This window comes from Leptodactylus fuscus, chromosome 3 (assembly GCF_031893055.1).
Source record: "Leptodactylus fuscus isolate aLepFus1 chromosome 3, aLepFus1.hap2, whole genome shotgun sequence".
Classification (NCBI taxonomy): Eukaryota; Metazoa; Chordata; class Amphibia; order Anura; family Leptodactylidae; genus Leptodactylus; species Leptodactylus fuscus.
In genome coordinates, this window is record NC_134267.1 from 205,577,333 (window position 1) to 205,604,422 (window position 27,090).

A 27,090-nucleotide genomic window follows, 5' to 3' on the forward strand; every position below is an offset into this window, starting at 1 on the left:
TTGTGGAACATTATATTGTGTGAACACACTGTGTAGCATTATACTGTGTGATGACAATGCAGCATGATATGGTGTGGAGACTGGTGCATTATACAGTGTAGTGACATTGTGTAGCATTATACTGTGGAACATTATACTGTGGGAAGACACTGTGGAGCATTATATGGTGTGGAGACACTGTAGCATTTTACTGTGTGATGACACTGCAGCATGATACTGTGTGGAGACACTGTGGTGCATTATATTGTGGGAAGACACTATGGAGCATTATATGGTGTGGAGACACTGTGGAACATTATACTGTGTAAAGACGTTGTGGAGCATTATATTGTGTGGACACACTGCGTAGCATCATACTGTGTGATGACACTGCAGCATGATATGATGTGGAGACATTGGTGCATGGTGACATTGTGTAGCATTATACTGTGGAGCATTATACTGTGTGGAGACATTGTGGAGCATTATATTGTATGTACACACTGTGGAGCATCATACTGTGTGATGACACTGCACCATGTTATGGTGTGGAGACTGGTACATTATACAGTGTGGTGACATTGTGTAGCATTATACTGTGTGGAGACTCTGTGGAACATTATACGGTGGGAAGACACTGCAGAGCATTATACAGTGTGGAGACACTCTGTAGCATTGTACTGTGTGATGACACTGCAGCATGATATGGTGTGGAGACACTGTGGAACATTATATTGTGCAAAGACATTGTGGAGCAATATACAGTATGGAGACACTGTGGAGCATTATACTGTGTAGAGACATTGTGGAGCATTAGGGGGCATTCACACGGAGTAACGCCGGGCGTGTATTACAGCCGTACACGCCGGCGCTACGGCAGACTGACGAACACTTCCCATTCACTTCAATGGGAGCGCTCGTAACAGCGGCGTTTACGAGCGCTCCCATTGATGTGAATGGGAAGTGTTCGGCAGTCTGCCGTAGCGCCGGCGTGTACGGCTGTAATACACGCCCGGCGTTACTCCGTGTGAATGCCCCCTTATATTGTGTGGAGGCATTGTGGAACATTATACTGTGTGGAAACACCTTGGAACACTATATGGTGTGGTGGGATTGTGGAGCATTATACTATGTGGAGACTTCGTGGAGACACTGTAGAGCATTATATTGTGTGGAGGCATTGTGGAACATTATACTGTGTGGAGACACCTTGGAACACTATATGATGTGGTGGGATTGTGGAGCATTATACTATGTGGAGACTTCGTGGAGACACTGTAGAGCATTATACTGTGTGGAGGCACTGTAGACAATTTTATACCATGGGAGAGGCACTGTGGAGAATTATACTGTGTGGAGAGCACTACTGTGTGAAGCCACAGGAATTTCTTCATTTTCGCTATAGCAATTTCCATTTACGTAACTACCTGAATACCTCAAGGAGAACATAAAGATTCACGTTTAAGTGCTGTGTTTTGACTCAATGCCTTTATAGTTTTTCTTTGACCATATCTGTCAGTCTTTTGTAATACAAAATGTTCTAACCAGTCACTGCTTTCACTATCTTGATGTTTTTTTTCTTAATGCTCCAAGGTGTTGTTAACAAATTAAAGTTTGGATAATTTTGCAGCAAAAATGTTTTCTTGGCTGGACATGTCCAGATGTGTGTCAAGAGATGACCAACTTTTCAAGACAATGATATTATATTGCAAAGTGATATTTTACTCGTGTCTACGTAACCACTCAGTGGTTGTGTAGTGTTTCTTCCATTCATATTTTTTAGTATGCTGCAATATTGTACTGAATTAATTTCATAAGAGTCCATTCATGCCAAGTTAAAGGGAGTGTCCAGGATATACAGTTTTTAGCAAGGAGGCCAAGGAAGGTGAAAAAAATAAACTCACCTGTACCCGGTGCGCTGGTCTCTCCGTCCAGTGCAGTGGCACTCTGGTGCGTCTTCTGGCGAAATTCCTCAAAGCATGTGCTTGCTGAAGCCAATCAGTGGCCTTGGTGGCCTAATAATAGGATGTCACTTGCATACATTACCTGTGGCATCCCTTGTCCTTTCATTAGGGCTCTGAGGCCGCTGATGTCCTACAGACAGAAACAAAAACTGAAAACAGTGGCCCTGTCCTAGATTGACTATATTCAGCTTTCTCTTCTTCTTCTGTAAGGAAGCTTATATTAGCTAAACCAAGAGACCTATCTGTAGTCAGGACTGCTATCGGGGTCTTGTCCTTCATTAGTACAGTAATCATTATGTGCAAGCCACAGCTTAGGAGACAGAGGAAGAACAAATTCTCCTGTGCTTATTCAATTGGTGGTCATCTAATAACCAGTCAGGGTTTATGACCATCACAGACATTGTGGTAACAGACCATGTAGGAGGTGTTAATTCAATTATGGTCAGTCTAATTAGCCAGCCAGGGTTACCAATCACATACATTGTGGTACCAGAGCTTGCTGATCACAAACCCTATATTTCCAAAAAATAAAAGATAACTATGACATCATAGGTGGGAGGTTGCATGAAGCAGCTTGGGGACGTCAGAGGTCCGTAAAAAGCCATGTGGCAGAGGTCCTGTTGTTAGACTCCTTGGAGCTAGTGTGAATTCTGTGGTAGACTTAAACAACCAGGATTGTAGGTTATTCCTCTTTTATTTCACGTTGTTTGTATGCATGTGTCTTTTTTATGTCATCTTTTTATTGTAAAGCATTGTACTTTTTATGTATAACATGTAAAATTTAATAAGATTATCCTTTGGCTTTTCCATCCCCACATTTCCAAAGGGTAAATATTGCTAGCCATGTTACCCTGTTGTAGTCTAGTTGTGTGTGATGTGGGCTTATTGGTTTCTCGCCAGTGTGGTGACCACTTTTTGTGGATGCATGAGTGTCAAAGGGCGTTTCGCTCATGTTTAGCCTAGTATAACAGGTGAGCTGGATGAGAATGTGGAACTGGAGGTCCCATTTACACTTGCATCTAAGGTCAGATGTGTGTGTCTGGTGAGTATACAGTGAGTGGATATACACAGTCCAGTCATATTAATGTGACCACCGCCTACTTTTGACGTCAAGGTTAAATAGCCAATCGCAGAAGGCACGTGTCATCAGCCATCTGGGTGCACTCATCATTGTGGAAGGCACGATGGATCAACACAAGTATGCATCTATCCTTGTGGACCATGTTCACCCCTACATGTGAAATGTTTTTCCTCAGGATGATGGCATCTACCAGCAGGACAATGCAACGTGTCATAAAGCTCGCAGTGTACGTGCGTGGTTCGAGGAGCACCAGGATGAGTTTACCGTACTCCCTTGGCCAGCAAATTCCCTGGACTTGAACCTAATCGTGAATCTGTGGGACCATCTCGATCGGGTTGTTCGCGCCATGGATGCTCAACCGCGTAACCTAGCGCAGCTGGCCACGGCACTGGAGTCGGCATGGCTCAACATCCCAGTGACATCATCACAACATCCCCTCTCTTCCTGCACGTCTCACAGCGGTCCGCTCTGCCAAAGGTGGTTATTCTGGATTTTGACAGATGGTCACGTTAATGTGACTGGACTGTGTATTATGGGTGTGACACTGTTCCCTGACAATTCATGAACAAAACTGAAAATCTCAAAACTTTGTACAGTTTCTGCCCAAATTGCGGCATTACCTTGAACAAACTATGACCACTACGTGTGTCCTCGCTCTCAGGCAATTTCATTTTACTGCCTTTGGATGCTTCATAAAATGAGATCATGTTTTATGACAACTAAACAATTCAGTTTTGAGAATTATACAGATGTGATATGTGCAGAAATGTGTAACGTCAAGTCTTCTAAAGTCCATTATTAATCTACAAGGCAAGGTGAGAAAAGAATAATAACAATTATAATAAGATTTAGAACGTGATTTTGTCAAGTCCGAGTCGAGACTCTCAAAGCTAATAACATAGAATGTTTCTAAATATCATAAGGATATTATGAATGCCAGGACATGAACTGGTAGGTTGTCCAAGCAGGTTGAAGAACACTTCTGAAGACGGTGAATGTCGTGGACTCTTCTGTCTTTGCAGATAATTATCCAGAAACCATTAGTAATGTGGAAATCGGGGATTAGTATAAGCTTTACGATACAAAGATAGGTCTTTATGGCATTGACTGTGTGTTCAGACGATTTTCCTGCTGCAGAATGAACTTAGGCCCCATTGGATTCCTTTCTGATGAAAATGTATGAGAGATGAAAATATGGTTTTGCTTTGTGTCCAGGAGCTTCAAATTATGCCTCTGGGGAAAAAACAAAGTTGACACCAGGTGACCATCCAATGTCTTTTTGCTATTATTTCTCCACTTCTTTGTTATCTTTCACATTTGGAAACAGATTTAGTATAACAAGGGAAAATAACAATGGCAGATCCTGAATAAATTTTAATTTTCTTTTAAAATCCTCAGAATGCACACAAATGGGCATTTTAGATTTTTTGCTGTATGTAAATTGGGTTTTTGAAACCCTATTCCTATGCATTGTATTTTATTTCACTTCAGTGAAGAATGAAAGTCAAAAAAAGACCACAAATATGCAATATGTGAATATGACCTAAGACCTAAGATTTTTGTAAATTGAATTTAGATAGCATGTCCCTTCATTATAATGTTAACCAGTTACAAATGCCATTTCAAACCTCAATACTTTTGTTTAGAGTTGGGGGCTCTAGTTGGAGGTGGTGGAGAGCAAGAGGTATATATTAGGCCCCTTGCAGGCGACCGTGGTCGAGATCAGTGTACTATCTGTGTTTTTCCCAGATAACACACTGACCCATTCATTTCTATAGGTCATTACGCATGACTGTGAATTACATGGTAATGTGTGCCATCTGACAGTCTGGGCCGCAAAATATAGAACAGGTCCTATTCTTGTCCTATTTTGCGGCCCTGCTTGCATGGCTCCTATTCATTAAATGAAAGGGGCCACGGAAGCACGGCCAGTGCAAGGGCATGACATCCACGTGTCCTCTGTGCGCCGCTTGTCCCTTTAATTCACGGCCGGCTGGAAGCATATGGTCGTGTGCAACTGGTCTTAGACTGTGGAATGCTAACACTCTAGGGCAGATAAACTAATATATATTCACCAGAATTCTGGTGTAATTTGTGTCAAAAATAAGGTGTTACATACTTATACATCATTTTCTATGTGTTTTAGACACTTTCTGGCTGAGGCCACACGTTCCAGAAATGCAGTTTTTTTTGTTGCAGATTTTGCTGTTGCATTTTTATTTTTTATTTTTTTTGTAGATTGTGAGCCCCACATAGAGCTCACAATGTACATTTTTCCCTATCAGTATGTCTTTTTTTTTTTTGGAATATGGGATGGAAATCCATGCAAACACGAGGAGAACATACAAACTCCTTGCAGATGGTATTTTGCCCTTGGCAGGATTTGAACCGAGGACTCCAGCGCTGCAAGGCTGCAGTGCTAACCACTGAGCCACCGTGTGGCCCCTAGCATTTTTAGTCAAAGCTAGAGATGAGCGAACACTGTTCGGATCAGCCGATCCGAACAGCACGCTCCCATAGAAATGAATGGAAGCACTTGTGATGCTGCCCGCGGCCGGCCGGCGTCACAGGTGCTTCCATTCATTTCTATGGGAGCGTGCTGTTCGGATCTGCTGATCCGAACAGTGTTCGCTCATCTCTAGTCAAAGCCAAGAATTTCTACAAAAGGAATGGGAAATATATAGGAAGTTCTTATACTTCTACCTTCTGCGCCATTCACTCCTGATTTTGGCTACAAAATAAAAACACAGCAAACTCTGCAACAAAAAAAGCTCTGTTTCTGCAACGTGGGGCCTCAGCCTCTATCAGTTTCTCTGTAACAGGTGGATTGTATCTTGAAGCAATGCCTTATTTTCTGCTATGTATGCCTGTGCAGATATGTTCTTCTGTCTGTAAAGACTGAGACAGGGTAGACAAAGATGAGGGAAAAATAAACCAGGAGGGAGAAGAAGACTAGGACAAAATATACTAAAGGAAAAAAAGGATAAAGGAAGCAGGGAAGGGATCCAAAGTGACCAGGCATGAATGAAGACTAAGGAGAAAGGGCACATATGGACACATACGGACACATACCATGAGCACCGAAGATAGGAAGGGGGCTCAGAACTACCACAAGCCAGAAACAGAATCTAGGACACAGCTCAAGACTAGATCAGTTCCAGAAACACAAACATGAGAGAAGGAAAACCAGGTGACATAAACTCCAGTCAAGGGAACCGTGATTGCAAGAAGTCCTCAGCGCGTTTATTCCTCTCTGCAACAATCACTTCCATCCGCATTATGCAAAGCAATTCTTCCAACCTTTCAAATATGGTAGGACAAATGGTGGTCTTCCAGTGACATGGAATAACTATTCTGGCAGTGGAGAGAAAATGCCACAGAAGTACCTTTTTGATCTTGGATAGTGAGCTAGGTAACAAAGAAAGCAAATTTAGGTGAGGGGTTTAAGAGAGTCCTCCCGGGATACTCACCAAAGAGCCAAAGAGCTACAGAACCATTGACCAAAAGTCTTCAAGAGTTGGGCAACCGCTTCACATGTGTACCATGATGCCTACATCTGTTCCATATCTCCAATGTACATGAGTATATCTCCCGGGAACATGCATTTTACATCTACAGTACATAAGCACCATCTAGACATGATTTTGTAGTTTTTTTTTTTACCTTGACCTAGGAAGGGGCTGACATGCCAATATGAAACTGTGTATAATTTGAGAAAGTTATCTCCACTGAGAAAGACCCCCCAAGTCTTGCTTCCACTGTTAGAAATAAGCAGCTCTGTCGCCATTACAGCTACAAAGCAGAAACTGGTACATGTAGGATAGGCAATGCAACACAACAGTTGAGCCAAGAAATAACTCAGTGAGATGGCATAAGACATCCCTATTTAAGAAGAGAAGCTTTTCATAGGTCAACTATGAGAGGGGTGTAGAGCAACCACATTCAAGTAACTGTGTCAGTATAGATGCAGTGTTGTTTTGTAGCACACCTTTCACATGGGATGACTCCAAGACTAAAAAGACTTCAGCCAGCATGGGAGAACTCATGGGGTTGCAGAAGAGTACAGGTTTAACCAAGATTCCCCCCTGTCCAACAAGCCATCCCAGTATGCAGTATAGCCCGTCCTGATCCTGTAAAGTATGCTGTCCTTTGAGGACCCTCCAATGAAGGAGTATTCAGTAAGTGTCCCAGGGATAAGATATGTTCTAATTCAACCCAAAACTTAGAATCTAAACTCTGTGACCAATCCAATATGCTTGACAGCATAGCTGCTTTGTGGAATGGTCTAATGTCTAGCCTCCCAGTGCCCTCCAATGACTTAGATTTATACAGAAGATGTTTACTCAAGTAGGATCTAGAGCAGGGGTGCCCAATACGTTGATCGCGATCTACTGGTAGATCGCAAAGGACGTATGGGTCGATCGCAGGATGCAGGGATCCCCGGTGTCTGCTTGCTCACAGTGCAGGCTGAGAGTCATCTCCGGACATTGGCAGGCGGGACTGCCGCAGCCCCAGCCTGCCAGTGTTCAGAGATAACTCAGCCTGCGCTGTGAACAGACACCGGGGATCCCTGGGCGGCCACAGAACGCTGTCTTCTGCTCGCATGATCCATTCAGCCCCGCCCACATGCCCCACCCTGCCCACAGAAACGCCCCATCCGCCCATAGGTCCTCATTGTCCCCGCCCACATGCCCACCCCGGCCCCGCCCTAGTAGATCTTTTGCCTTGGTCAGCTAAAAAAGTAGCTCACGCTGAAAAAGTGTGAGCACCCCTGATCTAGAGGATTGCCATACAAATGTGTTAAATGCTCTCTGGAATGATCTAAAGGCCTCTTGAACAAAGGCCATGTCTGGAACAGAAAGAGAGACATTCATGCCTTCCAGTTTCGCATTGAGCAATGAAGTTGCTCAAGTTGCCAAACTTCTAAAAATCAGCTTGTCCACTGGAATGTCACATTGAGTAAGAGGTCATCTGAATACAAAGCCGTTCCAGGCGAAGATGGAGGCGGCACTGGAGAGTTCTCTTGCAGCATTGGGGACACCGCAAGTGCAGTTTGAGCGCTGAGGACCGCCCCCAGTGCTGTGAGAGAACTCATTTGCATACAGAAGAAAACCGGGATTTCTACTGAACGGTGGTGAGAAGACATCTTAAGGCTATTCCTACGTGTTAGGGACAAAAAAAAAATAGCTTTTTAATGATTGATCCCTTTAAGCAAAAAGTAGTCTACACAAGGCAAGTGTCATCCTACTGTGCTTGCTTTTGTGACCCCCATGAAAGCTGAAATATTTTTAAAAAACGTACGTGACATAACACCTTAATTTAAATAATATGTCATTTTCTGATCATATGCTTACTTTACTATTTTGGAAAAAAACACAAAAAGTTACATCTGCGTATTTATTTGACGACCCATAGGATGTCGCGTCTGTGTAACAGCAGAACCAGCCAAAATCATAAAACACATAGTTAAACCCGAACAAGCAGAATTTCTCTAAAAAAAAATAAATCACATACTGTATATAACTAAATAGAAGTCAAAAACTCATTTTTCAGTTTTAAGCTGGAACGAGCCATTCTCTATGCCCTCTTGGTTTTTAAAGCATTTACTAAGTGCCATCCTGTTCAGTTTATATTCTCTTAACCTGGAATCGGCAACAGCATGGCTTTTGGCAATATTATCTAAGAGAACTATTTAGTAACATAGCTTCCAATCCTTCCACTTCAAGCCAAATGATGTACTTGTGGCACCCGTCCAGAGTCATTCCCTCATGTAAAGTAGATATAACAATCCATGTGCCAGTTTAGGAATTATAGCTTAAACCTCGCACATTCAGGGTTCAATAAGGACAAGGTTGAAAAGAACCTTTTAAGAAAACATGATTCTACATCTTTGTCTCAGTGGGAAGAAAGACGCAGGAGAAGAAATTGCTTCTGCATTGATCACATTAGCCTAGAGCTATATATGCCCAGAATGCTTCATACCTCCAATTGTATCATTAAAGATATTTTTCGGAATCTTAAGGTACCGTAGGTTGTTTGATCAGCCAGGCTCATTCGGAATATGACACGGAGCACAAAGGGAAGTATTGAGCTCTCACCATATAATAGGCCTACTTTCCGGAAGGAAAAAAAAATTAGTCGTATCCACCTACGTATCAAAGTAAACTTTTTGTTCTAGGTCTTGAGTGAATGTGGGTGATATACCTTCATTTTATTTTTTTATTTTTTTATTTTTTTGGTTCAATCTGTTAATCATATGCATTTACCTAATTGGATCCAGACAGCTTGGATTCATGTTCGAAAAAATGCCAAGCTTCCTTTTGGCACTTTCTCTTCACTTTCTTGTGTTCAGCTGCAAGACTGTCAACTAAAATAAGACTCTGCTCTTCAACTTGTTAGGGATCAGATCAAAGCGGAATCTTCTTTCATCCCCTTGTAGTTTAATCCCTTACCTGTCAAAGTCCATTATTTCAAAAGAAGTCTTATAATTTTAACAAGTATATAACTTGAATAAAACTAAAGGCACAGTCACAAACTTTATTCTTTTTTTTTTTTTTTCCCACTTTTTATTTAAATAAATCAACATTGCCGTAAAGGCTGCGAAGAGATTGTTAAAATGGGGCAGGAGGCAAGTTGCTCTCATTTCGTCTGGGACAAGGGGAGGTGGAGACCGATTTTGTTTTTGTTGGTTCTTGCTTTGATCTTGGACATATGGTTTCTTTAATATGGATAAACAAATGGTGTGAACTGATCTAGTCGTTTTAGGAATGCGTCACTGCTGCTCACAGCGCTTCGAGCTACAAATAAGGAGGAGTCGATGTCAAAGTCAAACTTAATGGTGGTGGTACCATAAATTCTGCATTGATCGCACTCGCCCATATTGTATCATGCAGTACCCCCAATGCTAGCATTAAAGATATTTTTCTGAATATTATAGTCAGGCGGACTTATTCCGAAGGAGTACAAAGCAAAGTATTGAGCTCTCAGTGTATGGTAGACCTACTTTCCAAGTTAATGCCAAAATAGAAATTTATGGTGGCGATACCATAACTTGTTAAGAAAGAGAGGAAAGTAAGGACCCTCAGATTACAGATTCAATATACTTTACATTGAGGGGTTCTTTTATTAAGACAACCTTAGTCCACATACCCTATTAGAGCATATGAATGTCATACAGTAGGACCCCCCATCTATGAGCCACATCAAAGAGCCATTATTGCAGACCTGGACTGCCCATGGATATAGTCATGAAACATCTGGCCAGAAACAGCTGCCATTGTGAGAAGCTGGATGTCAAACTGACCTCAGTGCAAAAAAGGGTTCTTGTTCTGAGATGGGCAATGGTTAAAGGGGATGTCCAGGGCATTATTATTTGTTAACTCTTCTGTTGCTGATTCGGCTGTATGTGTGACCTCCTGCACTTGACCCTGGTTAGGACCTTGGTATTTTTTTTAATGTAGATTGTGAGCCCCATATAGGGCTCATAATGTACAGTTTTCCCTAGTAGTATTTCTTTGGAGTATGGGAGGAAATCCACGCAAATGCGGGGAGGATATACAAACTCCTTGCAGATGTAGTTCCTGGTGGGAATCAAACCCAGGACTCCAGCGATGCAGGGCTGCAGTACTGCCACTGAGCCACCGTGTTGTCCCAGACTTTGGCATTTTTGTGCAATTCCTTTACTCTCCTGGGTTGATCCTGGCTTGTGTAGACACCCTCATCCTGCTATTGGGTTTTTGGTTTGACACTTATCCTACGAATGCACATAATTTTTGTAGAAGGAGTTGCAATCAGATTCCAAGCAGCCAAGCCTATCCTACCTAGAATAAGACATGCTCTTCAACCTTATGGGCCACTCACATGGAGGAAAAAGGTGAGGAATTTCAGCGATGAAAAAAAGCCTCCCATCAACTTCAATGCTAGTAAAAAAAGGAACCCATTGAAGTCAATGGGAGGCTTTTTTTTCAGCACTGAAATTCCTCACCATTTTCCTCCATGTGAATGGACCCTTAGGAATGAAATCAAACCAGAACCTTCATTCACCCTCTTATAGTTAAATCTGTAACCTGTTAAAGTCCATTATTCCAAAAGAAGTCTTATAATTATAACAGGTATATAACATGTCTACATCTAAATAACTCAACATGGTTGTGAGTGCTGTGAAAAGATTGTTAAACTGGTGCAAGAAGCAAATAATTCTCATTTCATATGCGCAATGGGAAAGGGAAGGTGGAGACCAATTTTGTTGTTGTTGGTTTTTGCTTCGAGCATGAACGTATGGGATCTTTAATATGTATAAGCAAATGGTGTGAACTGAAGCAGCCATTTTAGCAATGCATCACTGGCGCTCACGGCACTTCGAGCTACAAATAAGGAAGAGTCAATGTCAAAGTGAGAATTAAAAGCTGGTGGGGCCATAACTTCTGCATTGATGACAATAGCCCAGAGCTATGTATGCCCATACTATTTTGTACAGTACCTCCAATTTTAATTTCATTCAAGATATGTCTCTGAATTTTACAATACGGTAAATTGTTTCACCAGCCAGACTCATTCAGAAGAGGCAGAAAGGGAAGTATTAAGCTCTCAACATATAATAGACCTAATGCCAAGGTGAAAGTGTTACCATAATATAAGATACAGAACAAGGTAAGGTCACCCAGGTTATAGCATCAATGTAAGGGATTGTTTCATAAATGTAACCTTAGTCCATATATCCGATTAGAGCATAGGGATGTTATACAGAGGGATTCCCATCTATGAGACACATTGCAGAGCTATTGACCACATATGATTGCCTATTCATGTATTAAAGACATTCTGTTCTCCCTCTTAAAGTGTTTGCTTTATTTGGATATTTTTTTTCCTAAACCAGGTCCCTCTGAGGATAAGCAGGTTGCCTCTTATATATAAAGATGGGCGAACCTCAAAATTAGTTTCATCCTGTGCTTGGATGAAGCTAAACTCAGTTCAGTTGGAACTTGTTTGGATAGAACCGGAAGGGGAATTCTTATACTCTCTCTTAAAGGGATTCTACCATTAAAACCTTTTTTTTTTGTGGATAAGACGTCGGAATATCCTTTAGAAAGGCTATTCATCTCTTACCTTTAGACGTGGTCTCTGCTGCGCCGTTCCATAGAAATACCGTTTTTTACCGGTATGCAAATGAGTTCTCTCGCAGCGATGGCGGCGTTCCTACCGCTGCCAGAGAAGTGTCTCCAGCGCCGCCTCCTTCTTCGTCCGCAGCGTCATCTGTAATGTCTTCTTTCGGCGCAGGCTCATAACTTCTAGGCCTTGGGCCTTGAGCAGAGCAGGCCACGGGAAAATGGCCGCTAACAATACTGTGCAAGGGCCATTTTCCCGTGGCGCCTCCTCGCGGCGCTGGGTGCTCATGACACTCAGTGTGCCCATGTCACCCGTAAGGCCCAATCACAGGCCTCAGCAGTAACTCTGGGTACATGATGTCCAAAAAGAGTACCAGATCCCATGAGGAGCAAGACACACAGCACTGAATGCCACAAGAAGGCCCAAAAGAGGTAACGGAAGGTGAGAATAAATGTTTTTTTAAAATTTTTGTCACCTCCCCTGGGTCTCCAGTTATTATACTCTGGGGTCTGAAGAGACCCCACAGTAGAATGATTTACATACAAACTACCGTGCGCCCTTAAAGGGTTAAAATATAACAAGCTGTTCATGTCATATATATACAATGCAGTATACCTTATGCAGTACTCTAATATATAGATTAGATATATTAACATGAAGGCAATACAACAGTGCAGGAAGCGGGGAAAGCTAAATAATAACAGTAAAAGTCACAGAAGTCTAATTAGAATGAGGAATGTAATACTTTTCTTGTTTGCTGCTAATAAATTTAATTACAGGCTTTGTATTGAGATGAGAATCATGTTTTCTGGAAGAGAAGGAAAAAGGAGTCTTTGTGGCAGCACAACAGGAGCGACTGCATGTAGAGGAGGCAGGAAAGCAGGTGCGAACAATGGACGTGTAGTCATTTGCACGGTGTTGTATTTTTAGAGTTTATAGAAATATAGACGTATTAGAAAACCACTGACCATGTCAAATCATTTCAACTTATTATAGAAGATACCCCATCAGTTCTAAAAATTAACCCCGTATTGACAACAGGCTATAGCCAAGCTGCCGATGTCTCAAGTATATCAGTCCGCAGGCTCTAGGACATGCAACTCAGTATAGTGCTCTACCGGGAAGAAAAACTTAAAGGACAGAAACCCACGTGCAGATGATAATCGGGCCTCAGTCCCATTCAAGGGAATGGGGCTGATCTGCAATACCAAGCATAACTACTAGAGATGAGCGAACACTAAAATGTTCGAGGTTCGAAATTCGATTCGAACAGCCGCTCAATGTTCGTGTGTTCGAACGGGTTTCGAACCCCATTATAGTCTATGGGGAACAGATACTCGTTAAGGGGGAAACCCAAATCCGTGTCTGGAGGGTCACCAAGTCCACTATGACACCCCAGGAAATGATGCCAACACCTCTGGAATGACACTGGGACAGCAGGGGAAGCATGTCTGGGGGCATCTAACACACCAAAGACCCTCTATTACCCCAACATCACAGCCTAACAACTACACACTTTACACACTCAATACCACCTCTCTGACAGTAGGAAAACACCTTGAAACATGTGTATTTGGCACTTGCAGTGAGGAGAGCTTGTCACCAGCAGTGAATTTGGCCCTTGTAGTAAGTTGAGGTTGGCACCAACATTTGTTTTGAAAATCAGGGTGGATTGAGCCTCTAACCAGCAGAGTTTGGGCAAATTCATGGTGGAGGGAGCCTCTAAAAACCCCAGTTTGGACCAATTCATGGTGGAGGGAGCCTCTAAAAACCCCAGTTTGGACCAATTCATGGTGGAGGGAGCCTCTAAAACCCCAGTTTGGACCAATTCATGATGGAGGGAGCCTCTAAACAGCCCAGTTTGGGCAAATTCATGATGGAGGGAGCCTCTAAAAACCCCAGTTTGGACCAATTCATGGTGGAGGGAGCCTCTAAAAACCCCAGTTTGGACCAATTCATGGTGGAGGGAGCCTCTAACCAGCCCAGTTTGGACCAATTCATGGTGGAGGGAGCCTCTAACCAGCCCAGTTTGGACCAATTCATGGTGGAGGGAGCCTCTAACCAGCCCAGTTTGGGCAAATTCATGGTGGAGGGAGTCTCTAAAAACCCCAGTTTGGACCAATTCATGGTGGAGGGAGCCTCTAACCAGCCCAGTTTGGACCAATTCATGGTGGAGGGAGCCTCTAACCAGCCCAGTTTGGACCAATTCATGGTGGAGGGAGCCTCTAACCAGCCCAGTTTGGGCAAATTCATAGTGGAGGGAGTCTCTAAAAACCCCAGTTTGGACCAATTCATGGTGGAGGGAGCCTCTAACCAGCCCAGTTTGGACCAATTCATGGTGGAGGGAGCCTCTAAAAAACCCAGTTTGGACCAATTCATGGTGGAGGGAGCCTCTAACCAGCCCAGTTTGGACCAATTCATGGTGGAGGGAGCCTCTAACCAGCCCAGTTTGGGCAAATTCATGGTGGAGGGAGTCTCTAAAAACCCCAGTTTGGACCAATTCATGGTGGAGGGAGCCTCTAACCAGCCCAGTTTGGACCAATTCATGGTGGAGGGAGCCTCTAAAAAACCCAGTTTGGACCAATTCATGGTGGAGGGAGCCTCTAACCAGCCCAATTTGGACCAATTCATGGTGGAGGGAGCCTCTAACCAGCCCAGTTTGGACCAATTCATGATGGAGGGAGCCTCTAAACAGCCCAGTTTGGGCAAATTCATGGTGGAGGGAGCCTCTAAAAACCCCAGTTTGGACCAATTCATGGTGGAGGGAGCCTCTAAAAACCCCAGTTTGGACCAATTAATGGTGGAGGGAGCCTCTAACCAGCCCAGTTTGGACCAATTCATGGTGGAGGGAGCCTCTAAAAAACCCAGTTTGGACCAATTCATGGTGGAGGGAGCCTCTAAACAGCCCAGTTTGGACCAATTCATGGTGGAGGGAGCCTCTAACCAGCATAGTTGTGGGAAATCAGGGTGGAGGGAGCCTCTAACCAGCAGAGTTGGTGGAAATCAGGGTGGAGGGAGCCTCTAACCAGCAGAGTTGTGGGAAAGCAGGGTGGAGGGAGCCTCTAACCAGCAGAGTTGGTGGAAATCAGGGTGGAGGGAGCCTCTAACCAGCAGAGTTGTGGGAAAGCAGGGTGGAGGGAGCCTCTAACCAGCAGAGTTGTGGGAAAGCAGGGTGGAGGGAGCCTCTAACCAGCAGAGTTGGTGGAAATCAGGGTGGAGGGAGCCTCTAACCAGCAGAGTTGTGGGAAATCAGGGTGGAGGGAGCCTAGTATTAGCAGAATTGTGCAACGCTTATGGTGGATGAGTATGAGGATGCGGAGGAATTGGAGAGGTTGAGTACAGACATGGAGTTTCATGTTGGGGTGCTTTATACAGGTGGGCACAAAAATGAAGGCTCTATCCAGTGGTGGTTCATTTTTATCAAAGTGAGCCGGTCGGCACTCTCAGCTGACAGATGGGTGCGCTTGTCAGTGATGATGCCACCGGCTGCACTGAACACCCTCTCAGATAGGACGCTGGCGGCAGGACAGGGCTGCACCTCCAAGGCATATAGGGCAAGTTCAAGCCACAGGTCCAACTTCGACACCCAATACGTGTAGGGCGCAGAGGGGTCGGAGAGGACAGGCCTGTGGTCGGAAAGGTATTCCCGCAACATGCGCCTATACTTCTCACGCCTGGTGACACTAGGACCCTCCGTGGTGGCACTTTGGCGAGGGGGTGCCATCAAGGTGTCCCAGACCTTAGACAGTGTGCCCCTCGTTTGTGTGGACCGGTGAGAACTTGGTCGCCTACTGGAGGAACTGCCCTCCCTGCCGCCAACGTCACATGCTGGAAACATCTCCATCATATTCTGCACCAATTGCCTGTGGCAAGCATTGATGCGATTGGCCCTCCCCTCTACCGGAATAAAAGACGAGATGTTGTTTTTATACCGGGGGTCAAGGATAGCAAAGATCCAGTACTGGTTGTCCTCCATGATTTTGACAATACGCTTGTCGGTTGTAAAGCACCCCAACATGAACTCAGCCATGTCTGCCACAGTGTTAGTTGGCATGACTCCTCTGGCCCCACCGGAAAGTTCAATCTCCATTTCCTCCTCATCCTCCATGTCTACCCATCCGCGCTGCAACAATGGGACGATTCGAAGTTGCCCGGAAGCCTCCTGTATCACCATCACATCATCGGACAACTCTTCTTCCTCCTCCCCCTCCTCCTCCTCCTCCTCCTCCATTAAACGCGATGAAGCGGACAGATGTGTGGACCTACTCTCCAGCTGTGACGGATCGGATGCTATCCCTGACTCCTCTGTGTGATCTAAGTTATCCCTGATGTCAATCAGGGATTCTCTCAGAACACACAAGAGCGGGATTGTAAGGCTCACCATCGCATCCTCAGAGCTCACCCTCCTTGTGGACTCCTCAAAGACCCGTAGGATGTCACAAAGGTCTCTCATCCATGGCCACTCATGGATGAGAAACTGAGGCAGCTGACTTTGTGGCACCCTAGGGTTTTGTAGCTGGTATTCCATCAAAGGTCTCTGCTGCTCAACCACTCTATTCAACATCTGAAACGTTGAGTTCCAGCGTGTGGGGACGTCGCACAAAAGCCGGTGTTGTGGCACATGCAGGCGTTGCTGGAGAGATTTTAAGCTAGCAGCGGCTACTGTCGACTTGCGAAAGTGGGCGCACATGCGCCGCACTTTCACCAGTAGCTCTGGAACATTGGGGTAGCTCTTTAGGAAACGTTGCACCACTAGGTTGAAGACGTGGGCCAGGCATGGAACATGTTGGAGTCCGGCAAGCTCCAGAGCTGCTACCAGGTTCCGGCCGTTATCACAAACGACCATGCCTGGGCCCAGGTGCAGCGGCTCAAATCATATTGCCGTCTCATCGAGGAGGGCATCCCTCACCTCGGAGGCAGTGTGCTGTCTGTCCCCCAAGCTGATCAGCTTCAGCACGGCCTGCTGACGTCTACCAACGCCAGTGCTGCAACGTTTCCAACTCGTAGCTGGGGTCAATCTAACAGCGGAGGAGGAGGCGGTGGCGGAGGAGGAGGCGGTGGCGGAGGAGGAGGCGGTGGAGGAGGAGGAGGAGGGGGGTGTTCTTCTCGTGTCCCTGCCAGGAATGTTAGGCGGGGAGACGAGGTACTCCGGGCCAGTTTGGGAAGCAGTCCCAGCCTCAACTACATTCACCCAGTGTGCCGTCAGTGAAATGTAGCGTCCCTGTCCGCATGCACTTGTCCACGCGTCGGTGGTCAAGTGGACCTTTGTGCAAAGCGCGGAACTAAGGGCCCGCCTGATGTTGAGTGACACGTGCTGGTGCAAGGCGGGGAAGGCACACCGGGAGAAGTAGTGACGGCTAGGGATGGCATAGCGAGGTGCTGCAGTTGCCATCAGGTCCAGGAAGGCGGGAGTTTCAACAAGCCGGAACGCCAATATCTCCTGGGCCAGCAGTTTAGCGATGTTGGCGTTCAAGGCTTGCGCGTGTGAGTGGTTAGCAGTGTATTTCTGCCGCCGCTCCAATGTCTGAGAGATGGTGGGTTGTTGTAAAGAAGCGCCTGATGGTGCCTTTGATGGTGCAGGAGAAGGAGATAAGACAGGAACAGGGGAGGATGAGGAAGAAGTCAACAAAGTGGCGGAGGCAGATGAAGTGGTGTCCTGGCTCGTCCTCTGAAGTGCATCGCCAGCACAGTCAGCAGTGGCAGTGGCAGAGGCAGAGGCAGTGGCAGTGGCGTGAACGGCAGGCGGCCTTTGTCCTGCCGTTGCTGCCTGCCACTGATTCCAGTGCTTGGATTCCAAATGACGGCGCATTGAAGTGGTGGACAGGTTGCTCTTCTCAGAGCCCCTAATCAATTTCGAGAGGCAAATTGTGCAGACAACACTATATCTGTCCTCGGCGCATTCCTTGAAAAAACTCCACACCTTCGAGAAACGTGCCCTCGAGGTGGGAGTTTTTCGGGGCTGGGTACGAACTGGAACATCTTGGGAGATTCCGGGTGTGGCCTGGCTTCGCCTAAGCTGCTGACCTCTGCCTCTGCCTCTAGCTACCCTTTTTGGTGCTGCACCTGCCTCAACATCCACACTACTTTCCCCGCTTGACATCCCCCCTGTCCAGGTCGGGTCAGTGTCCTCATCATCCACCACTTCCTCTTCCAACTCCTGTCTCATCTCCTCCTCCCGCACAATGCGCCGGTCAACTGGATGCCCTGATGGCAACTGCGTCACATCATCGTCGATGAGGGTGGGTTGCTGGTCATCCACCACCAAATCGAACGGAGATGGAGGAAACTCTAGTGTTTGAGCATCTGGACACAGATGCTCCTCTGTTAGGTTCGTGGAATCGTGACGTGGAGGGGCAGGTTGAGGGACAATGAAAGGAGCGGAGAACAGCTCTGGGGAGCAGGGACAGTTGGGGTTATTGTTCTGTGAAGCTTGGGAATTTTGGGAGGAAGGAGGACAAGACTGTTGGGTAATAGGAGAAGAGGAGGCAGAGTCTGACTGGCTGCTGGACAATGTGCTGTAAGCGTTCTCTGACAGCCATTGCAAGACCTGTTCCTGGTTCTCGGGCCTACTAAGGTTTGTACCCTGCAGTTTAGTTAATGTGGCAAGCAACCCTGGCACTGTGGAGTGGCGCAATGCTTGCTGCCCCACAGGAGTAGGCACGGGACGCCCTGTGTCTTCACTGCTACCTTGCTCCCCAGAACCATTCCCCCCGACCTCGCCCACGGCCTCGTCCACGTCCCTTTCCGGGAGCCTTGCGCATTTTGAATTCCCAGTTAGAAACTGGCACTATATACCAGTAGCAAGAAATGAGGGTATTTGTAACCCCAATATATTCTTTGAATTCCCAGTCAGACAATGGCACTATATACCAGTAGCAAAAATTGTGGGTGCACGTAACCCCAATATATTCATTGAATTACCAGTCAGAAACTGGCACTATATACCAGTAGCAAGAAATGAGGGTATTTGTAACCCCAATATATTCTTTGAATTCCCAGTCAGACAATGGCACTATATACCAGTAGCAAGAAATGAGGGTATTTATAACCACAATATATTCTTTGAATTCCCAGTCAGACAATGGCACTATATACCAGTAGCAAAAATTGTGGGTGCACGTAACCCCAATATATTCTTTGAATTCCCAGTCAGACAATGGCACTATATACCAGTAGCAAGAAATGAGGGTATTTGTAACCCCAATATATTCTTTGAATTCCCAGTCAGACAATGGCACTATATACCAGTAGCAAGAAATGAGGGTATTTATAACCCCAATATATTCTTTGAATTCCCAGTCAGACAATGGCACTATATACCAGTAGCAAGAAATGAGGGTATTTGTAACCCCAATATATTCTTTGAATTCCCAGTCAGACAATGGCACTATATACCAGTAGCAAAAATTGTGGGTGCACATAACCCCAATATATTCTTTGAATTACCAGTCAGAAACTGGCACTATATGGCAGTAGCAAGAAATGAGGGTATTTGTAACCCCAATATATTCTTTGAATTCCCAGTCAGACAATGGCACTATATACCAGTAGCAAAAATTGTGGATGCACGTAACCCCAATATATTCTTTGAATTCCCAGTCAGACAATGGCACTATATACCAGTAGCAAAAATTGTGGATGCACGTTACCCCAATATATTCTTTGAATTCCCAGTCAGACAATGGCACTATATACCAGTAGCAAGAAATGAGGGTATTTATAACCACAATATATTCTTTGAATTCCCAGTCAGACAATGGCACTATATACCAGTAGCAAAAATTGTGGGTGCACGTAACCCCAATATATTCTTTGAATTCCCAGTCAGACAATGGCACTATATACCAGTAGCAAGAAATGAGGGTATTTGTAACCCCAATATATTCTTTGAATTCCCAGTCAGACAATGGCACTATATACCAGTAGCAAGAAATGAGGGTATTTGTAACCCCAATATATTCTTTGAATTCCCAGTCAGACAATGGCACTATATACCAGTAGCAAAAATTGTGGGTGCATGTAACCCCAATATATTCTTTGAATTACCAGTCAGACAATGGCACTATATACCAGTAGAAAAAATTGTGGGTGCACGTAACCCCAATATATTCTTTGAATTCCCAGTCAGACAATGGCACTATATACCAGTAGCAAAAATTGTGGATGCACGTAACCCCAATATATTCTTTGAATTCCCAGTCAGACAATGGCACTATATACCAGTAGCAAAAATTGTGGGTGCACGTAACCCCAATATATTCTTTGAATTCCCAGTCAGACAATGGCACTATATACCAGTAGCAAAAATTGTGGGTGCACGTAACCCCAATATATTCTTTGAATTCCCAGTCAGACAATGGCACTATATACCAGTAGCAAAAATTGTGGGTGCACGTAACCCCAACATATTCTTTGAATTCCCAGTCAGACAATGGCACTATATACCAGTAGCAAAAATTGTGGGTGCACGTAACCCCAATATATTCTTTGAATTACCAGTCAGAAACTGGCACTATATGGCAGTAGCAAGAAAAGAGGGTATTTGTAACCCCAATATATTCTTTGAATTCCCAGTCAGACAATGGCACTATATACCAGTAGCAAAAATTGTGGGTGCACGTAACCCCAATATATTCATTGAATTCCCAGTCAGACAATGGCACTATATACCAGTAGCAAAAATTGTGGGTGCACGTAACCCCAATATATTCTTTGAATTACCAGTCAGAAACTGGCACTATATGGCAGTAGCAAGAAATGAGGGTATTTGTAACCCCAATATATTCTTTGAATTCCCAGTCAGACAATGGCACTATATACCAGTAGCAAGAAATGAGGGTATTTATAACCCCAATATATTCTTTGAATTTCCAGTCAGACAATGGCACTATATACCAGTAGCAAGAAATGAGGGTATTTGTAACCCCAATATATTCTTTGAATTCCCAGTCAGACAATGGCACTATATACCAGTAGCAAAAATTGTGGGTGCACGTAACCCCAATATATTCTTTGAATTCCCAGTCAGACAATGGCACTATATACCAGTAGAAAAAATTGTGGGTGCACGTAACCCCAATATATTCTTTGAATTCCCAGTCAGACAATGGCACTATATACCAGTAGCAAAAATTGTGGGTGCACGTAACCCCAATATATTCTTTGAATTCCCAGTCAGACAATGGCACTATATACCAGTAGCAAAAATTGTGGGTGCACGTAACCCCAATATATTCTTTGAATTACCAGTCAGAAACTGGCACTATATGGCAGTAGCAAGAAATGAGGGTATTTGTAACCCCAATATATTCTTTGAATTCCCAGTCAGACAATGGCACTATATACCAGTAGCAAGAAATGAGGGTATTTGTAACCCCAATATATTCTTTGAATTCCCAGTCAGACAATGGCACTATATACCAGTAGCAAGAAATGAGGGTATTTGTAACCCCAATGTATTCTTTGAATTCCCAGTCAGACAATGGCACTATATACCAGTAGCAAGAAATGAGGGTATTTATAACCACAATATATTCTTTGAATTCCCAGTCAGACAATGGCACTATATACCAGTAGCAAAAATTGTGGGTGCACGTAACCCCAATATATTCTTTGAATTCCCAGTCAGACAATGGCACTATATACCAGTAGCAAAAATTGTGGGTGCACGTAACCCCAATATATTCTTTGAATTACCAGTCAGAAACTGGCACTATATGGCAGTAGCAAGAAATGAGGGTATTTGTAACCCCAATATATTCTTTGAATTCCCAGTCAGACAATGGCACTATATACCAGTAGCAAAAATTGTGGGTGCACGTAACCCCAATATATTCTTTGAATTACCAGTCAGACAATGGCACTATATACCAGTAGAAAAAATTGTGGGTGCACGTAACCCCAATATATTCTTTGAATTCCCAGTCAGACAATGGCACTATATACCAGTAGCAAAAATTGTGGATGCACGTAACCCCAATATATTCTTTGAATTCCCAGTCAGACAATGGCACTATATACCAGTAGCAAAAATTGTGGGTGCACGTAACCCCAATATATTCTTTGAATTCCCAGTCAGACAATGGCACTATATACCAGTAGCAAAAATTGTGGGTGCACGTAACCCCAATATATTCTTTGAATTCCCAGTCAGACAATGGCACTATATACCAGTAGCAAAAATTGTGGGTGCACGTAACCCCAATATATTCTTTGAATTACCAGTCAGAAACTGGCACTATATGGCAGTAGCAAGAAATGAGGGTATTTGTAACCCCAATATATTCTTTGAATTCCCAGTCAGACAATGGCACTATATGGCAGTAGCAAAAATAGTGGGTGTATATAGCCCCAATTCTATTGCTAGGGGACTTGCAGGGTATTTCTGGGGTGAAGGTGGGGGGGCACACCGTTGGAACGGGGATTTGGGGTGTATATATGGGGTATACGGGAATACACTGTCAGTGTATTCCATTCAGGATCCGCGGAAAGCTGGGTTGCGGCGATTGAGCTCGTCAGTGCCACGTTACACTGACAAGCTTCTCCCTGGAATTTAGCTCTTATAAGAGCTGTTGGTTGTCTTCTCCTTCCTATCCTAGCCTGTCCCTGCCTACCCAGAATCTAAGCCCTAGCTAGCTGGACGGAAACCTCCGTCCTCGGTGAATTGCAAGCTCAGAATGACGCGAACCTGGGCGTCGCTGTTCTTTTAAATTAGAGGTCACATGTTTTCGGCAGCCAATGGGTTTTGCCTACTTTTTTCAACGTCACCGGTGTCGTAGTTCCTGTCCCACCTACCCTGTGCTGTTATTGGAGCAAAAAAGGCGCCAGGGAAGGTGGGAGGGGAATCGAGTAATGGCGCACTTTACCACGCGGTGTTCGATTCGATTCGAACATGCCGAACAGCCTAATATCCGATCGAACATGAGTTCGATAGAACACTGTTCGCTCATCTCTAATAACTACTGCACTGTGCTTGATAAGTACTGAAAAGGCTCCAGTGCTCAACCAAATGTCCCATCTTCTTCAAAGCTTATCAGCGGTGGGCACAGGTCTTGAAACCCTACTGATCTTTTATTGACACAGGTTCTTTGCATATGTGTGTTTACCTTAAGATTCATTATCCACCGGACACTGCTGAGTTGTTTCTTTCTTTTTCCTTGAAAATATCAAGGAATTGAAACACAAAGGGGCTTGTTTATCAGGACCGAAGTACTCCACACTGATCCTAATGTATGACCACATCAAAAAAATAGGTACGTCCTCTGGAGTCTGGGCACCTAAGCAGAAAGCAACACCAGCTCTCCTTGGTGGTGTAAATGTCTGGCCTTATTCATGGTAAAAAAACAACCTGGTATAAATGGTCATAAATCCTCCAAACCTCTTTTGAGCAAAGGCTTGTACACTACTTCTCTGAAGCAAAAATCTTGATAAATTTATAGAACTGGATACGCTATTTCAATTAAAGGGATTGTCCAGTTTTGTTCAAACAGGGACACCGTTCCGGGAGGCTGAAAAAACAAATCAAGGGGTAGCAGCTTTGAAGTCTATCAATGCTCTTACTTTCAGTGTCTCCTGCTCTTCAATAGTGCCTCTTGATGGGGCTGCATCCATGATGTCATGTCGGCAGCACATGACTGCTGCAGCCAACAACTGGCGTTAGGCCTCGTTCACATCTGTGTTGGTAATCAGTCCAGGGGAGTCCGCATGAGGACCCCCCCAAACGGAATACCGAACGCAACTGCAAGCAGTGTGCCAGTGAAAGCACATGGACCCCATAGACTATAATGGGGTCGGTGTGCTTGCCGCCAGATCTCCGCAGGGATCATGCATGTTCCGTGCGGGTAGGGATCATGCATGTTCAGTGCAAGCAGCGCGCAGCAAGTTCACGGACCCCATTATAGTCTATGGGGTTTGGCACACTGCTTGCAGTAACGTTCGGTATTCCATTCGTGGGGGGCCTCATGCGGACTCCCTTAGACTAATACCTAATCCTAATCCTAATACCAACGCAGATGTGAGTGAGGCCTTAGCCGTCTACTTCTGAGACCACGGCTGAGCTGCAGCAACCACATGACATGACATCAACTCTGCAGCCCCAATCAACAGTTGCCCACAGGTAGCAGCGGAGAATGAAAGGGTGACTGTTTTAGGCTCTGCCCTATGAAGCCAATCTCTGTCCATATGCCCTATTAGGGAAAACATTGTTCGGGTGCAAAATGAGATTTTTACAATGGTTTCAGGGAAGAAGATCCAGATCGATCAGCCGCTTATACAAGTGATAGCATTTTGAGTACTAGGCTGATACACCAGTTGAGTCCCTGCCAATATGCTAATGGAATATAGTAATATATAAGAATGTTTCCTCTTCTCATCATTATGTATGGGATGACCAGAACTATAAAACATGTCTCCTGCTAAAAATGGGTTATCCAATTCTTTCAGCCACACACCGACACATTTGCATTCTTTGTACCTAACACTGCTGCCTAATTTCAAAGAAATATTTGTTACAGAGTTAAAGAATGACAGCATAACTAAATGAGTTATTCTATCCCACTGTGCTTATTACAATGTAAGCATATTTCAGATTACAACTGGGATGCTGAAGTTTGCCTCCGGCAAGTCCCTCTTAGACAGTTTGCCTGCAATGCGGGGATCCTAATATGAGCAACGCTCCAAGAATAAAGAGCTCTATTTAACAATGCAAGAGCTTGTTAAACTTCATAACATAAAGATTTACATAAGGTTTCCAATGTTTTCTGGAATGAGAATCAGAGCAGACATTTTATGTAACTAAAAGCAAGCGATTGATGCTTACGTGCAATGCAGTTATCCACCTGCTGTTGTATAGGATTGGAGCTGATGAACCACATTAAAGGGGATTTTTAATATAAATGGAAATCCTCAGAGGGTGGATGGGGTTGGTCTAAAGTAAAAAAAACAAAAAATAATAGTGATCAATCCCCGGCAGGGCCAATTAAACCATAGAAGCAAGGGTGCATGCAGGGGTCCGCTCAGTTGCCCTGGATCAAACGGGGCAGTCCCGCATTTCAGGTGCTATCACACTGTTCTAAGCACAGATGAGGCTGAATACAATATTGGAGCATGAAGCGTTCAGTTCAGTGTTCCACTTTCAGCCTTTAGCTGGTCATGCTAGTGGCAAGGAAGTGCAGTGAGTGGAGACGGATCCTTAAGGTCCGTGGGAATCTAGTTAGGCAAGTATTCTTTGTTTTGTTTTTTTGTCTGGTGGTTGAGGGGGCAGGGGGTCTTATGTCAGTGCTATTTGTAGTGAAATTAAATTATGTGGTTTTCACTTAAAAAAATTTGAACTTTTACTAATTTAGTAAAATTACCCTGACCCCAATCCATAAGGTTATCCTGCTGATTTCTTATCTCACTCTGTGCACTAGCAGTCTCTTATCTGCAAACCTAGCAGTGTTAAAACAGTTCAGAATATCAGAGTGAAGAAGCAGCAATTATTTCTAATCCTCCTCCCCTCTTCATAGGCTAGTATGTAGAAAGTAACTGCCTGAAAAGTGGAAAAGAAAACATAGTCCTTTAAGCTCTAGATGTCACCAATCTGGCTAATTATGTCGCTCTAGTTCAAGGGTAGGTAACTTTCAGCACTCCAGCTGTTGTAAAACTACAACTCCCAGCATGCATACTTGCTCTGCTATTCTTGGAACTCCTATGGAAGTGAATGGGGCATGCTAGGAGTTGTAGTTTTGCCGAATGTTACTGATCCCTGGCCAGCGTTTCCATAGGTATAATTGACATGCTGCAATTTCCAAAATCGTGACAGTTTTGGAAATGACAGCGTTTCCGCTGTACATATTTTTTTTGCAATTTATCACATCCGCTTTACAGTGACTGTAAACCTCCCTAGTTTTAGCAGCGGCACTTATGCCGCGATTTGCCTTAGATAAGTCTCCTTTCACTAGCGTTTGCTTCCATTATAGGATTAGAACAATGGAAGGAATGAATTTTTAAAATGATGGATACTAACAGTCCCCATAGATCCCTTCCTCTATAATGGCGTCTGTTAGGCTTCTGTTCCAGTGTCCATTGTCCTCATTTTGTCACACAAAAAAAATCTTTTTTTTTTTTTTTTTTTACAGATTCTGTGACGATTGCTCCCAAAGAAGCATCTGATGCAGATGTGAACATGGCCTATTCCTTCTTAGTAATAATTTTATATAACTGAAATAACAACAATCCAAAGCAAATTGCTCTTTTCTTTCCCAATTACATTTGTGTGCTTTTCCTTTGTTGCACGTTCTCTCTAAATCTGTCTACATCAAAACAGAAATACACTAGGTTCACGCCTGCATCGCTCTATTCCTTTTTATAGTCAGTGGCAGAACCAGAAGAACTAAAAAATGGTCCATCAAAGGACACGCAGCATTGGATCCTAAGGGACCCCATTGAGTATAATGTGGTGCGTTGGGTGTCCATTGTTAACAGACATTGCTGTGCTATTCCCGTATTGTGTTTCTTCCAAACTTTGTAAAGGTTAAGGGGATATTGTCCCTCCTTGGGGAGAGACCACCATATAGGTGTGTGGAGACTTATTAAGCCTTTAGCACTCCACTTCGCAAGGGAGTGCTAAAGGCTTAATAAGTCTCCACACACCTAAATGGTGATTCTCTCCCCAAGGAGTGACAATATCCCCTTAACCTTGTCTAAGCCTCTCACCTCTACCAGGTTATAGTCCTCTCTACATCGAGCTGATGAGATGCAAGTACATCGAAACGGCCGTCCTTGATTGAGAGACTATACCTAGTAATAATCCCAGCGTCATTGCAAAACAAAGGCCTCTTGGAAGGTCGAGCATGATGCTAAAGGGAGAAAACCTTTATTGGGTTATTTCACTGAAATTCTGTCTTCCTAACTACATCAGGGAAGACAGGCTTGCACATTCCAGTGAGCGCCCTCTATTGGTTTGCAACACTGAGGCAGCAG